The sequence below is a fragment of the Notolepis coatsorum genome (genome assembly GCF_963971535.1).
Source record: "Notolepis coatsorum genome assembly, chromosome: 17".
Lineage (NCBI taxonomy): Eukaryota > Metazoa > Chordata > Actinopteri > Aulopiformes > Paralepididae > Notolepis > Notolepis coatsorum.
This window is the reverse complement of record NC_140181.1, coordinates 11,962,499-11,968,173: the sequence shown is the minus strand read 5'-3', so window position 1 is coordinate 11,968,173 and position 5,675 is coordinate 11,962,499. Positions and strand designations below refer to the sequence as shown.

Sequence of the window (5,675 nt, the reverse complement as noted above, 5' to 3'; positions counted from 1 at the left end):
ACAACGTTTAAACCCTGGGGTTAGCCGTACGACAGGGAATAAAACATTTCAACCCCCATGGTTAGCCGTACGACAGGGAATACAACGTTTAAATCCTGGGGTTAGCCGTACGACAGGGAATAAAACATTTCAACCCCCATGGTTAGCCGTACGACAGGGAATACAACGTTTAAATCCTGGGGTTAGCCGTACGACAGGGAATAAAACATTTCAACCCCCATGGTTAGCCGTACGACAGGGAATACAACGTTTAAACCCTGGGGTTAGCCGTATGACAGGGAATAAAACATTTCAACCCCCATGGTTAGCCGTACGACAGGGAATAAAACATTTCAACCCCCATGGTTAGCCGTACGACAGGGAATACAATGTTTAAACCCTGGGGTTAGCCGTATGACAGGGAATAAAACATTTCAACCCCCATGGTTAGCCGTACGACAGGGAATACAACGTTTAAACCCTGGGGTTAGCCGTATGACAGCGAATAAAACGTTTCAACCCCCATGGTTAGCCGTACGACAGGGAATACAACGTTTAAACCCTGGGGTTAGCCGTATGACAGCGAATAAAACGTTTCAACCCCCATGGTTAGCCGTACGACAGGGAATACAACGTTTAAACCCTGGGGTTAGCCGTATGACAGGGAATAAAACATTTCAACCCCCATGGTTAGCCGTACAACAGGGAATACAATGTTTAAACCCTGGGGTTAGCCGTATGACAGCGAATAAAACGTTTCAACCCCCATGGTTAGCCGTACGACAGGGAATACAACGTTTAAACCCTGGGGTTAGCCGTATGACAGCGAATAAAACGTTTCAACCCCCAGGGTTAGCCGTACGACAGGGAATACAACGTTTAAACCCTGGGGTTAGCCGTACGACAGGGAATAAAACATTTCAACCCCCATGGTTAGCCGTACGACAGGGAATACAACGTTTAAACCCTGGGGTTAGCCGTACGACAGGGAATAAAACATTTCAACCCCCATGGTTAGCCGTACGACAGGGAATACAACGTTTAAACCCTGGGGTTAGCCGTATGACAGCGAATAAAACGTTTCAACCCCCATGGTTAGCCGTACGACAGGGAATACAACGTTTAAACCCTGGGGTTAGCCGTATGACAGCGAATAAAACGTTTCAACCCCCATGGTTAGCCGTACGACAGGGAATACAACGTTTAAACCCTGGGGTTAGCCGTATGACAGGGAATAAAACATTTCAACCCCCATGGTTAGCCGTACAACAGGGAATACAATGTTTAAACCCTGGGGTTAGCCGTATGACAGCGAATAAAACGTTTCAACCCCCATGGTTAGCCGTACGACAGGGAATACAACGTTTAAACCCTGGGGTTAGCCGTATGACAGCGAATAAAACATTTCAACCCCCAGGGTTAGCCGTACGACAGGGAATACAACGTTTAAACCCTGGGGTTAGCCGTATGACAGCGAATACAACATTTCAACCCCAGGGTTAGCCATACAGCAGGGGTGCGTTGCTCATGGGACGGGGTTGCACGCCGTGCAACCGGCTCTGTGAGCAGAAGCACGCGCACACACATGCACGGATGTGCATGCGCGTGCACACAGGAATGCGCTGCACTCGACTGATGCACCAACTCGCTAAGTCCCACCTCCTGGCTACTTTGCATAACAATAGCGCAGGTCATCAGGTGTGTTCAAATACGTTCTAAGATACATTCACACAAAACTTGTGAATGAAATGTGTTACATTCCATTCGTAGAGGCAATTAGGCATTGTCTTTAGTCTGTGCGTACGCGAGGGAACATTTATGCGCATGTGCGGGAGCGTGCGTGCACGTGGCGTCATTAAAACACTGTGCAACCAGCTTTGAAATCACCAACGCACCCCTGCCGTACAGGGAGTAAAACACAGCAACGCTACAGTGTTATTTAAGCACAAAAGCGGCACCGTGGTGATGGCATACCATGGTAAATTACATAGTCAGTACTATGGTAAAAAAAACTGAAATTACCATCAAACTATGATGATACTTTTTTGTAAGGGTACATCTGAAAAATTCTATAGCATGGTTTACATAATGTTTACACATTTTAAAACATTATACTCTGCATGCATACTGACTTCCTGAAAAGTCATTGTTTGTTATTTATGAATTTAATACCCTGTCATTGCTCCTCACAAATGCCATACATAAATATTAAGCCTATTCAAGGGTATGATGTCAATGTTAAATAATCAAACTTTTCTGTGTAGTTGACTTGCATGCTGTAGTAGTAAACTAGACATGAACCCAATTCTGAATTGAGTTTCAGCAATTAACAAGGCAGGCGGTTCAAGGGCACTTAGTTGGGGGGGGGGGGGGGGGGGGGGGGGGGATACTACAATATAGTTTAATGCATGATTCTGAAGAGGAATATCAAAACCCCCACATTTTACAGTAGATTACCTCACATACGCCCCCTGGCTGCAGGCGGTGCTCCTGCACGCGAGGATCCTGTGGCTGAACAGAGTGAGAGATTATGTAAGATTGCGCAACCATGTTGTATTCTTATTTAGGGTAGTTAGGCCTATAGAAAATGTAGGCTAAGTTCAACACGTTTCTCTATAAAAAAACAGCATATATTATTTACAATTACAAAAATAGCTAAACTTTGGTTGGTAACAGGTGTTGTTCAATCTATTATGTAGTCGGAACCAAAAGTCATTAGTTTGCAAAAATGCATAACCTATAAACTGTAAACTGTCCGTGTACTATTGATAGATCATGTGGTATAAATGTACAACTGATTGTGTGTTGAGAGATTGTCGATTCACGCTTTACTTTACTTTTTGTTTTCCTTGTTTGATATTGTTTATTGTTTGTAATAAATGTGGTTTAACAGGGGGGAAATAATTTAAAAATCTAAATAGTAAAAAAAAAATATATATAATAATAACTCAAACGAACGTGCAAAAAAGTATGCATTTTGCAGATAAGTAGACCATGGCATGCATGGGCTGATTTGCAGTCATATTATTATAGCCTGTGAAGCTATTAGTATTACTCACTTAGTACAGTACTCATGGCTATGAAATATCTGCAGCTCCTTTGTCTTGTGGCTATACAGTTATCAGTAACCCGTAGGGAAAATTTATTTGAAGTAGCCTATTCTAAAACTTACTTGTCATTGCAGCCTCCAGGTCAGTTGCAATCTGGTTGCAGCCAATCGCTATCAATAATTTGACAGTCACTTGAATTACACCAGCTTCAGTGAAGGTTGAAACCATTAGATCTGCAAGGTCCAAACGATCCATTTTTTGTACCGTACCTCGACGAACGCGCGGTTCTTCTCTACGGTCAATTAATTGGTTCCCGAATTTCTTGAACTGTGTGTCGTCCATGTCGTCCAATGCTTCCGTTATAACACCTTTGACCGTTTTGCCCATGTCTGTTCAAACGGTCTGTATTGTTGTTTTGATGACAAAATGTATATTTCTTCGTTCAGTGCAAAGGGCGTGGAGAAGTGAAGAGCGGCGAAATAGTGCAGCAAAACGAAAGTATGTTATATACGGAAGTAGTGGCAGCATGTCGAAACAAGTGTGCACTTTACACACCTGAGGCTGAAAGCCTATAGAGAATGTTGAGATGCAGCGTAGCACGATGTCAATGTATTCTAAATATATGCATTCATTGGAATGTGTATATGTATGTATACATAACGGGCTTTATTCACCGTGGATGGACTGGACTTGGAATGGACATCATGCGAGAACTGCCGTACATAATATTTGAATTGTGCATACGTGGCATTCACCAATTACCTCTTATTGTATTTGTGGATTAGTCTATATAGGGTCAAATATGTCGTAAGGGATGCGCACACCACAACCAATTTAAAATTAGAAACGGTAAAGGATCATGAAATATCAAACGGCCACATACATACTCTAGCTACCAAGCGGGCGAAGACTGGTCTGTTAGAGGAGAGTGTTGCGGTCAGATCCCTGGTCTCAATGAAATCAGCTCAGATGGAAAAGTTGAAGCTGCTGTTCGCAAGAAGGAAGACCCTTCAGCCTTCACCGACTATTTGTGGATGTGCGAGTAAGTATTAGACAAACTAACATGTATTATGTAACGTGTATTATTAAACTAATATTCCGGTGTATGTTAGCTAGCCACATTAATTTAAAATTAAGAAGCATACAGGCTCCAGACTAACACAGCCCCTCGCAAATATTCAGCACCATGGACAGCTGCCCCAGACCTCTCTCTCTCTCTCTCTCTCTCTCTCTCTCTCTCTCTCTCTCTCTCTCTCTCTCTCTCTCTCTCTCTCTCTCCCTCTCTCTCTCTCTCTCTCTCTCTCTCTCTCTCTCTCTCTCCCTCTCTCCCTCTCCCTCTCCTCTCTCTCTCTCTCTCTCTCTCTCTCTCTCTCTCTCTCTCTCTCTCTCTCTCTCTCTCTCTCTCTCTCTCTCTCTCTCTCTCTCACACACACACTCACACACACACACACACACACACACACACACACACACACACACACACACACACACACTGAATAGAGGACTAGACATTTGTTGGATTGTGGTATTCTTCTATACAGTGATTATGAGTATAATAAGCAATTAATACACAACACTATTGTGTTTTCAATACACGAAATGCTTATATTTTGATCAAAATGAATACATTATGTAAACATGATTATTGTATACATATATTCATTACTGTCCCGCAATTTCAACAAATGTCCCGCAAAATCGACACGCTGTCCTGCATTTGGATCATATGGATTTGGTCACCCTACTAACGTTATGATGCAGAAAGCTAACGTTATGATGCAGAACGCTAACGTTATGATGCAGAAAGCTTATGTTATGATAAGGCTAACGTTATGATACAGAAAGCTAACGTTATGATACAAAAAGCTAACGTTATGATGCAGAAAACTATCGTTATGATGCAGAAAGCTTATTGTTATGATACATAAGGCTAACGTTATGATGCAGAAAGCTAACGTTATGATGCAGAAAGCTAACGTTATGATGCAGAAAGCTTATGTTATGATACAGTACATCAGGCTAATGTTATGATGCAGAAAGCTAACGTTATGATGCAGAAAACTATCGTTATGATGCAGAAAGCGTATTGTTATGATACATAAGGCTAACGTTATGATGCAGAAAGCTAACGTTATGATGCAGAAAGCTAACATTATGATGCAGAAAGCTTATGTTATGATACATCAGGCTAACGTTATGATGCAGAAAGCTAACAAGGTTGTCATTCGAGAGGTAGGGTCTGTGTCTTTTCGGAGCAGATACGAGAGCCCGGATATACACTAGCTAGTTGGCAGTCAAAGTAAAATGTTAGCAAACTATTTGGTCTACGTTTCTAATACATGCCGTCAAATATTATGTCTTTATGAATTGACCTTACCTTTGAGCAAACATAAGTGTCCTTGGTAATGGTCTTCACATTCAGTTGTGTATGTGGTCGACGACACAGCAGAATTCATCGCTTGCATTTGTCGAGTTGTCTTTTGTGCTTCGGAAAAGGTATGAAATATACTCCTCCATCCAGTCTTTCAGGGTACCTGGTGTCCGAATTACAGGTACCCCACGCACAGCGTTTCACCATCGGATATTAGGTAGATAATAACATATAAACTGAACTCTTCACAGTGGTTTCGATCACAGCCGTCTGGT

The 5,675-nt window shown here is 42.3% G+C and overlaps 1 long non-coding RNA gene across 1 annotated transcript in view; it reads right to left on the bottom strand.

Moving 5' to 3' along the window:
* LOC311243829 overlaps positions 1-3,469 on the bottom strand; it is a 7,014-nt gene extending 3,545 nt beyond the window's left edge. The window contains exons 1-2 of the long non-coding RNA XR_014620678.1: positions 3,152-3,469; positions 2,437-2,490 (exon numbers count right to left, since the gene is read on the bottom strand). This is a non-coding gene — a long non-coding RNA (uncharacterized lncRNA). The remainder of the gene's footprint in view (positions 1-2,436; positions 2,491-3,151) is intronic.
* Between the last annotated feature and the right edge of the window lie 2,206 nt (positions 3,470-5,675).